This window comes from Aegilops tauschii, chromosome 7 (genome assembly GCF_002575655.3).
Source record: "Aegilops tauschii subsp. strangulata cultivar AL8/78 chromosome 7, Aet v6.0, whole genome shotgun sequence".
NCBI classification, from domain to species: domain Eukaryota; kingdom Viridiplantae; phylum Streptophyta; class Magnoliopsida; order Poales; family Poaceae; genus Aegilops; species Aegilops tauschii.
This window is the reverse complement of record NC_053041.3, coordinates 539,456,873-539,468,011: the sequence shown is the minus strand read 5'-3', so window position 1 is coordinate 539,468,011 and position 11,139 is coordinate 539,456,873. Positions and strand designations below refer to the sequence as shown.

At 43.3% G+C, this 11,139-nt stretch overlaps 1 pseudogene; it reads right to left on the bottom strand.

Moving 5' to 3' along the window:
• Positions 1 to 664: 664 nt before the first annotated feature.
• On the bottom strand, positions 665 to 7,461 carry LOC109734134 (26S proteasome non-ATPase regulatory subunit 2 homolog B-like; annotated as a pseudogene).
• Positions 7,462 to 11,139: the final 3,678 nt, after the last annotated feature.

Sequence of the window (11,139 nt, the reverse complement as noted above, 5' to 3'; positions counted from 1 at the left end):
CTATGCCCGGTTCTCGAAGAGATTGTTCTTGTCCCTAAACCGCTACCGGGTCGTCCCTTTATATAGGGAGGCTAACGCCCAGCAGCTCTCAGAGTCCCGGCCGGCTCATAAGAGTGTCCGGCTCGGACTCTTAGCTATTCTTGCCTTACACTACAAGTTCTACCATAATAATGATTGTAACTACGGGCCTTAAGCCACATCCGGGTTTTAAGCCTATCTTCGGCCCACCGTCTTTAAGCTTGGCGTCGGGCTTCTGGCAATGACCATTAGAGTAACCCGGCCCCTCCTGGCGGGTGACTCTAAGGTCTATATCCTCAACAATGTTGGAATAGCAACTTGTATTACTAGAAGGCCAAAGCCACCATATATAGATGTACATGAGAATGCCAAAAGGCAAGAATACAAAATGCCAAAAGGCAAGAATACAAAAGGCCATCATCAATATAACTCTAACAGCTCCTTCCATAGCTTTGCTGACATTTTAATACTTGGGCAGAAACACCACCTGTCAAGGTTCCAGAGCTTCCGTTGATAGATTATTTCTAGGTATGATGAATATGGATGATATCGCCGGTGAAGTCGTAAATCAATCTACAGAAAGTACCTCCATCAGCAATGAAGTCGTGAATGACAAATAGTCACCTCTCAGCAGTGCACTACTAGCTTTCTTACAAAATGCAAGTTTATCCATCTATAGATTATGTTTGCTTTTGCAACAGATGGGTTCGAAAAGTTGATCATTTGTGGATGTCTTAGCATTGTAGATACATTATGAGTGACTTCTTAAAAGGGCAGAAAACATCGGACAACTGAGTATGTCTATTATATGCATCTCAAAAACAATCTAGTGAGTGAAAACACAAAATTTGATTGAGGTTATGCTATGCAGCCATCTGCTTCTGTTCCCCGTTCCGACAAAGTTGCTTCTCCTCTTTTCGAAGAAACATCGACCCAATCTCCCTCTGTACAATGACCCCTGAGCTATTCTATACTTTTGTATTGTCCCTGTACTCTGTTAAGGAATATTTGCAGCCTCTTCACAATAGTCATTGTCACTCGCTTGTGTGACAGTTAGATGTTGACCAAGCCTCTTCATCACACTCCATCCGCAGATCCGCTTACGCTTGCATCGCACCAATCTCTCAATCTTCATGATGCTCTGGGTTCTTCCTCAGGATCACAAAGCCCTCCAGAACTGGTGTCAGCGGAATATATCTACACGCAGGAACAGCAATAAGCTGGAGCAAGAATCAAGTTACTGAACATAAGATTCATCTCCAAAATGTTCTGTTAATTACTTTTCAGTTGCTAGCTCAGCTTGCTCCCCTGCAGCGAGCACTACAGGCGTGTTGTACGTCTGGAAGCCAGTGATGGTCCTGGGACTTCCCGCCTGACCGACCACGTCGACTGCTTGGCCGACACGAACAGGCACATGGAGGGGCTTGAGATCCTCATCCAGAGTCAGTAACATCCTAGGCTGTCCCCAGCAGAGAAACACACATTTCAAATCATGTGATTCTTCTTTAACTTTACCACTGAGTCCTTAGTAGGAGATACATACCTGCATAGCAAGGGCGAGGATGTATAGCATGTAGGGATACTTTTCGACGATGATGGGTTGCATGGCAAGGCATGCGTGCAGAACGGTTACAAGCCCAGCTAGTGCTACGCTGAAAAGTGATAACAACAACAAGAGCTTTTTGAAACGTGCTTCCGGTAAAACCAAAGGGAAACCATATGGGGCACATTACTCACGGAGATAGAAGTAGCCTGTCAGAGTGGCATGGGTCAAGTGTCAGCAAGCCCTTCCCAAGGTGAAGAAGACCCTGTGCAATCCTCACCTGAAATCAAACGAAATCATATCATCTGAAACTTAAGTAACCACAGGAAATCTTACTAGTGTTTAAAACAAGGACATAATTTATTTATTTTTGCTGTATATTTGTACTTACACAATACAGATAACCGCCATATTGCTGACTTGAGAGCTTACGAAGCAATCCGGCTATACGTGCATTGTTTGTACCAGCACCTATCAAGCCCAGTGAGATGATTGCAGCCTGCATGTACCGATTTGATCAAACGTAATCTCAAGCTTCAAGAGGTATTAATATGCTATATATTGTGACGAAGTTGCTAACCATTGACACTGCACCATCCGCATCATGGCTCAGTCTACTCATGTGTCCACAACAACCGCCTACATGATATGCAGACAGTATGAAACTAGACATCTGGAAGATACAATCTATTTACATCAAGTATACCATAACTGCAGGCACTCAGTGAGCTAGAATCAAATAAGAAGCAGCAAAGCATGTAGTAGTTGCCAATAATCAAGTAAGACCAAATAAGTGCCTAACAAAGCATGTTCTTCAAGCACATTCCGACCAAAATGGATGATGCAATAGATGAAAAACTAACAGCCGTGCATGTTCTTAGCCTATTATGCTTCCATTGATATTAATATATTGCCAGTATGTGTGCAACCCAATAAATGTTTCCATTTAATTTCATGGTACATTTGAAAGGGCTTTTAATATCACAAAAGTTTGACTCATTTCCATTTAATGTTATAGAAAAACAAGCAAACTTATACAAAAATATAGGAGTACCTTTGGATTGGATACGCAGAGCATGCCAAGAGCAAGAGGAACTGCTCTTCTAATACTACAATCACCATACTGTAAAAGCTGCTCGAGGGACCGTACAGACATTTCAGCTCCTAATCCTTCAGCCATGGCAATAAGAGCAATTCCAAGGACTGCTGGCCCTTGGTCACTTCCACCTTTCACAAGTTTATCTGAACAACTACAAAGGAGCTCCTGAACCTGAAAATCCAAATGGCATGGTTCATAAAAACTAGCTGCACTGGACTTGTTGGTATTGTACAGCCTCTCTGAAATTCATGCATCTTTTGAAGGCAAGTTACCTTAAGCACATTCCCTGTCCCAGCATATGCCAAAGACGTAAGAGTCAGGCCACAGTACTTCTTTAATGGTTCTTCCAATGTTTCAGAAACCTTAGCAGCAGTAGCAACTACCATCTCCTGATACAATGTTGTTAAGATCAACGAGATGAATAGGAAAAATGCATAAGCCTGTGCACATGCACACACACATACAAAACAAAAGATATTTAAATATAAATCACATCGGCAGATGAAACTATTTTACAACAATGGAGAGAAACCAGCCAAAGCATGGGTTTAAGATATATCATAAAAGGATGTCCACAAGTATAAGGGCAGGCACCGAAACGATAGGTACATGTTTTATAATTATTCTATGCTCCGCAACAAGAAAAAAAATTGTACAAGAAGCTGCGAATCTTACTATGGAGGAACAACAAAATTACCTGTTTTCCAAGATATAGAAGGCCAAGGGCAACTGGAAGTAGATGAATAATGGGCTCTGTAAGCTCTTTACTGTGATTTTTCAAGACAGATATGATTGACTCTGCAATCTCTTCATTGCAGGAACCAACAAACACCAATCCAAAGAGATGGAAGAGAACACTAATTCCTCAAAAGGTGTTTGGGAGTTACTCATGGTAATTGAGAAATGCGATTTAAGCTGAAAATTCAGAAACTGTATCAATGCAAGAAATAAGGGTATTTCAGCTATAGGGGAATGTATTGATTTGACCTCGTCTTTCTGGGACCCAGCATAAGCAATGCCAAGACCCAAGATTCCCCCGATTCGTGTAATTGATGTTGCACCCGTGCTATACTCAGAAATAAGAGCATGTGCCTGGAAAAACATAAGAGGTTATTACAGCAGAAGGCTTGCATTAGAAGAGCAAGAGGATGGATAGAGTAGGGTAGGGTGGCACGTACAAGATCATAGTCCTTCTTCACACCATAAGAGACAATCCCTATACCTAACAAAGTTCCTGCAACGACATTAGTATCATTGCTGTGCAGATACTTGTCAAGTTTGGCAAATCCTGAATCAGTATCCCACAGATGTATCATTCCCTGAAAATGATGTGTTAGTATTTAGTAGTTAGTACTGGCATCTTATCATATCATCTAGTAATCTAAAAGGTGCATCTAATAGAAAGAGAATTATATCTGTACCAGACTAGCTACTGCACTGGCTTTCCAAAGTTCGTTGTTCTTGAATAGCAAAGAATCTGGTATTGCAGTCATGAGTTTGTCCTGCAACAAGAACATGATCTTAATATCAGTACTTTCCCTAAAGATGGCGAGGAAGTTCATAAGAGCTAACCTGGCAATAACCAGCATTCACAAATGCATTGACAAAAATTGCGGCCAAATTCGGTCTTGCAGAATCAAGGCTGGAGCTTTTGGCACGTCGACCGCCAATCAGATGAACCTAACAGATGAGCATGTCTTTTAAGTTTTAACTGGGGTACCTAAACAAACTAACAAGCTGCTGAAAAAACTGAATCGGCGAATAACCTAACAATACCTTATATATGTCCTCTGGAGATTTTGGCTCCATGACACCAATATCCCGCGCAAGGATATGGTACCCCGCACTCAGTTTGGTGTTAAAAACTACTTCCTGTAAAGCATTCTTCTCATTTTCATCTGCAACCATCTCATCATCAATCTCCACGCTTAAACCCTTCAATAAGAAGAGCTCATTGATAAAGGAAAATAAAAATCAAAGAGTCTGCCCAGAAATTTACACTATCTGTAGTATGGAAACTATAGGTACAAACTGTCCAAATTATCAGAATTATAAATCAGTAGAAGATGGCAAAAATAGGTAACTTTGCTTCTGTTGCATGTCTGAGCATGGATGAGACTCACATAGCGTGCTATCATAAATGCGAATTGCTGCTTCAGGGAGAAATCTTTAGTTTCTTCAAATACCATCTTCATCTTCACATTCTGACCACAATACTAGAAGACATTGGAATTGATGTTAGTGACATTTAATTTCGGACCTCAAAATCACAGGCATAGTTCATTCACCCACCTTGTGGTCGTCGACCAAAAGTGCAATCCGCAAAGCACTTGCAAGATCCCTAAACTTCATGTACATGTCATAGGCAGTGCCAAGTGTGGCTTCATGGTCGGGTGTAGAAAGGTATCTGCCAGTTTCCACCCCAACAAAACAAGTGTTCACAAGTTTAATCTCGATAAAATTAGAGAATACATAAATTCATTCACGTACTTAGAACAACTAGTCAAATACAAGCATGCCCTTTTGTAGTTGGTAGAGTCAACAAGATGAAGTAGCATCGTAAGGTATTCTTCCTTTTTTTCGTCTGAAAGCATCTCAAGGTATCCAACCTATGTACAGAGAAATACCATGCTTCAGTTGCATCTCAATAATTATAAAACTGATCCATTAATACAAACAGAAATGTGTCACCAAACCTCCATCAAAAGATCCAGAGCTTCAGTTTCAGCATTATGCTACAATAACAAAACCCATCAAACTCTCAATCCATCAATGAATTAATCACTATTAGGTTTCTTTTAAACAATTACTATTGGTTATCAATTAGCGATTAGCATATTCCACGTAAGTTAATATTTTTATATGATGAAGTAACAAAATGAAACAAATGCAACACACAAAATCTAATCGGGATCAACCTTCATGTGAAACTTGACAATTTCCAGCACTAAATTTATTTCGGATTCAATTGGCGTTGATGAGCCATTGAACTGCAAAACAAGAAAAAGGTTAGCATTATAACTATAAGACCAAGAATATAGTTTGCATATTTAAGCCCAACTACATGGAACAACTAATACACTATAGCATAGATAACAAAAGAAAAGGTTGACGGAACTTCTTTTCTAACAAAATAGAATGCATTAAGAGATAGCAAACCAGCAATCACAGAAATTGGATGTCATACTAGTGTGAAGAGTGCCAGGGGCGGGCCAACTTCAATTCATGGGTATTCAGTTGAATGCCCATTATTTTTTGCCGAAAACTATGTATATCTATATACTATGTACGTGTTCAGGAAAAACGGAACTAACACGTGAAATAGCATTGCCATCCGGACAGGAAGTGGATATCATACTACAGAACAGGGTACTATGAAGAACGTATAAGAAATTGTGCAATACAAACGATGTAGTGAATTAGGATCTAACCTTCCATTCTTTTCCAATTTCAAAAGCCAAGTTTCTGTCAAACAAGACATTGACATAATTAGAGCCCACTATATGAAACAGTTTGAGCCTCCGCAACAACAACAAAACAAACTTAAGAGCAATACTATAACCCATTAATTTCCAAACAATATAGCTTGCATTTGACATGCCAGAGTGACTAGGATGGTAAGTGAATAACATTCAAACTGGACCAACAAGAGTTAGTATTGCATCTGAGACAGCGTATCAAAAATAAATTCACATCACGTTGTATTTGTAGTTACAAGGATGGAAAATAGTGTATAGGAAGACAGCATAGTAAATAATGCTAATAGGGAGCTAGTTACAAGTAACATGAAGAAAAAGGTAAGGTTAAAATTACAGCCAGGGAGGCTGGATAATGTCATTACCTCACGTATTCATGACCCCATGAACATATATCAACTAAAGAGCCCATCATACAGTACTTCAGGCTTTCCTAAAACAAGAAAAGGAAGCAAAGTTTAGCAAAGCCAGCCCTGTACAGTAATGGTGAATTAAATCTAGATGCTCACTTAAGTATTCAACTTTCCAAAAAAGCTTATGAATTATAATGGAAGTTAGGTGTTTTACGATGAGGGAAAACCTGTATTGAAGTAAACCTAACTACATGTAGGTTCTGGTGTTAAAATACCCGAGCAAAGAAAAGGACTGGGTGCCTATTAGCTATCTAGTTTGTGTCAAAGCATGACACTGTTGAGGTTGCAGCGACAGATCTGGTTCTCTCGCCAGCAACATTGGGCACGGGATGATCAATCCAGAAGTTAAATAAATCAGTTGATGGACCATGCGTTGATGTTGATAATGGTCGAATAGGGGAATATAGGATGAGATATGATCGAGCTATAGGTAAGTTACTAAGTTATACGATGAAGATTAATCACCGCCCTTGGTCCCAGCAGCATGCACGGCTAAATTTTTTAGTGGGTTCAGGTTAGTTGCAGCATAACAGAGAGAGAGAGAGAGAGAGAGAGAGATGAGGCTGTTACTCTAGATTTTTGTTTGGGGCCTTCACATATTTGCTCTTTGCTTATGCCATCTAATCTGCTTTTAAGATCCTTATTTGATGAGTGCTGAAGCAAACTCTAACCAGTATGAACTACTCCTAGAAATAAATGGAAACTATCTGTAGAGTATATCTTGCTCAGAACTTCACATGATGGCCATTTGTAAAGAAGAAAGATACTAACAGAAGGAAATGCACAGATGTTTGAACAGTGCTTTGGTATTTTTGCATACCCTTTCTCCTTCAGCAGACATTGTCAAGGCCAATACTGACAGAATGTCTGCCATATGTTTCTGCACAATAAGAACAGAAAATCATGAGCAGCAAGCAGTACTTTTAAGCTTGGCTCGAGCCGCTCAACTGAGAGATTAACAATACATTGATACCTTCTGCTGTTCAGAATCCTGCATTCTCTCAAAGCAAGTCTTGAGAGTTCCATAGTGTGCGCGGAGGAATTTGAGTGGTTTCGGGACAGACGTCATTGAGCTTGTCGCCGCACGAATCTCTTTCCTGTTAAGCATTAATCACAGTTAACTATGAAGTGCGAAGAAAAATGGCATATTAGCTGTTTGAGTAATGCAGTGCTACAGTCCAATAGCAGCAGTAGGATGGAACATTCGAAATGAACAAATCAAATCAAATATCCCATCATAATATAGGAAAATTCAACAGCGAAAGCATGACGCAATAGGAATTCTGATTTCATAGTATCCTGTCCCAAATTAAGAGCAGAGGGACGTAACGAGCCTCCAACTGCGCCCGAAATCGGCACCCTTGTAAAATAAGCAAACCAGCACTACCAAAAACCAGAACAGAATCCCCGTCCTTGCAAATTTTCATGACAGTGAATTTCGCAGAGCGCAACATTTCTCATATACTCGCTAGCAGATTGCAGTGCATACCGGTGGGTAAATCGAGCAATCAACCCAGAGACTAGGGTGCAGGAGACTACAAGCTAAGAAGCGGGGCAACAAACATTCGCATGCGAATCGAGAGAACGGATCACACGGAATCTGGTTTTCGCGCCTAAAAAATGGCCATCCAAAATTGACAGCGACGCGCCTGAATCCGTACCGGAACTAAGCAGGAGACCAGAACCGAAACTAACCAAATTTGACAGTGGTGCAGGAGACTAAAACTGAGCAGAAGCGCGACAAACACTTGCATCCGAACCGAATTTGGTTTTCGCGCCCGAATCACACGGAATCTGGTTTTCGCGCCTAAACTGGCCATCCAAATTTGGCAGCGATGCGGCCGAATCCCGGGGAAGTTCAGAAGCGGCAGCAGGCTGCATTACCTCAGGGTGTCGATGGCTTCTACCCGTTTGCGGGGGTCGCGGCTCTGCGCCCGCTCCACGCAATCCTCGAGACGCGCCTTGAGCTCGCGGTCCTCCTCCGACTGCGACAGGCACGAGACGCGAGTCACGCGGCCGCAGCCGTAAGAGAGAGGACGAGCGGCGCCCCCGCCCCGCGGGGAGGAGGCGGAGGAAGAGAAGGGAGAGAAGCGGCGGGGTCGTCGCTGCTCACCAGATCGTCCCCCTTCATCTTCCCCTTGCCCCTGCCTGCTGCGGCGGGGCGGGGGAGGCGGGGAAGGGGCGGTTGCGGGCGCTCCGGCACCGCCGCTGGCGTCCTCGCGCGGTGAGGTAGGGTTTACGAGGGAGTTCGGGGAGTCGGCGGGCAATCAGAAATTCAGAAATGGGAGGGAGGGGAGGAGGATTTGGGCTGGCTGGTGTGGTGATCTTTCTGGTCAGGGGAGGTCAACCGAAGTAAACGCCAAGTGTTTATATAGCGCGCCAGCTGGCGAACAGGCGAACGGCGCGTGTTTTCACTTCACACGAGCGAACCGCCTCTTGCTGGGTTGTTACGGGGGTAAACCAGAAAAAATAAACTAATAATACCGCATTTGGTGAGATCCAGTTTGTAAGCACAATAAGCGTTCCGAGGATTCTTAGGAGCTGTTCGGCAGTCCTCCAGCTCCCTGAATCTGTGAAGCTGTCTTTTCCCCATTTCACCATTTTTAGCTACAGCTCCACCGACTCGTGGAGCGGACTTGGGAGCGGTAGAGTCTCCGAACAGGTCCTTAGGGCCTGTTCTGAACCTCTCCCAGCTTCTCAAACTCCACAAAATTAGCTTCTGGAGATAGCTTCTAACTTCACTTGGCGATTTCATCCGTTCGGCAGCGCCTGTAGCTTCTCCCAACGATTCGGCCCAGCTGGGAGAACCGCCTCTTGCTTCTTCTTTTTTTTTAGGGAGAACGGCCTCTGGCTGGATTGTTACGGGTGAGGGCCTGTGGGGTGAGGAAATGTGTAGTGCACCAGACGTGGAAACACATGTAACAAATTATTTCCGAAAATAAACTAGCATAACGGGTGTTCAAATGGTCCTGGCTTTTTTACACAATGAATTTATTGTTCAAAGTCATTTTTAATGACCGTGGAAACCACATGTAAATTTTTTTCAAAAAGGAGAATTTTTTTAATTTAAAAACTGAAAATAGATTAGCATAACAGGTGTTCAAACGGGCTTGACTTTTTTCACACGGAATTTGTGGTGCAAAGCCATTTTTTTTTCAAGAGTAGGCCAATAACGTACCATATTTTTATAGAAGGTAGAAAGAATTTGTGGTGACACTTCTTGTGCAAAGCCATTTTCAATGGAGTTATAATTATTGACGAAGCTAAATGCAAACTGGTGGCCCGTATTATCTTGGCAAATGATTTGGCATCACGCAACCGATCTCAACCTTCAACAGTCACTCGTTGTCCCGCATTGACACCCACCACCTCGATCGACACATATACCCAAGGTACACCGCACACACCTTATCCCTTTGGTTCTCTAGAAACCGCTCATTGTTCCTCCGTTCCCCATCTCCTTCTCCGCGTGGCGGTGTTTCTTCGTTCCCCGTCATCTTCTTTTCGCATTGGCTCCTTCGGCTCGTAGCTTCATCGAGAGTCTTTCCCTTGCCACTCACCTCCCTTCTTTCTTCTCTCCCACAATTTTTACCATTTTCTCGTCGAGATCTGCGACCAGGTGCCACCACGGTGGTGCTGCGGGGGTACCGATGATACTGTGGGAAGGAGGCCGACAACTACTACAACTAACGGTTGATGTGAGGGGCGAACGGAGCTGCCATGAGAGGACAACACGGGTGGTGGTCGTCGGTGCTGCAATCGATCATCGTTGATGCTATGACTAGTGGTTGTCGGTGCTGCAACTGGTCACCGTTGGTGGTATGACCGGTCACCACTGGTGTACGAGTGGTAGTCGTCGATGCTGTGGTCGGTCACCGCCACTGCTATGAGTGCTGGTCGTTGATGCAATGACACCGACCAAAGCTAAGACCGATCATGGGAAAAGTTGTGACTAATGTCGACCAATGATGTGATCGAGGTCGACCAAAGCTACGACCGATCACGAGCAAAGTTGCGAACGTCAACCAATGATATGACCGACGTCGACCACAGCTGTGTGCGGCATCAACTATTGTTGCGACTAGCGTCGACCAAAGCTGCGGCCGATCATGGGCACAACTATGAGCCGAGGGCGGCATTGCTTTTGAGCGGGATGTTAGCTACTTCATCATTGCTAGCGATAGAGCAACAACGCGACAACCCCAGATTTCCCCTGCGCGAGAGTGTGCTGGAGGCGCGCAAGATACGGTAGGGTTCCTTTTTTCTCGGTGGGCAGCGTGCTAATGTGCGAGTTAAGAGTGAAGACGAGCAGAACACTTTGATCAAGCGGTTGAGTGCGGGATAATCTTGCGGCAGAGATGACTATTGGTGCTAGCTATCGATCGGCCAACGGCTAGCACTGCCCTGTTATCTTCCCACAAGACCCAAATTTTTCTCACGCCTATTGTGTTGCAATAAAACTAAGTGGCTCATGGTCAAATTCGCTTCAACGAAGCTCCGCCATTGGTTGTCATATAGCGGACCCCTTCTAACTAATGTGAGGGTATCAAAGTAGTTGCTAGTTGTATTTTGTTGTATTTATTTTCAGTA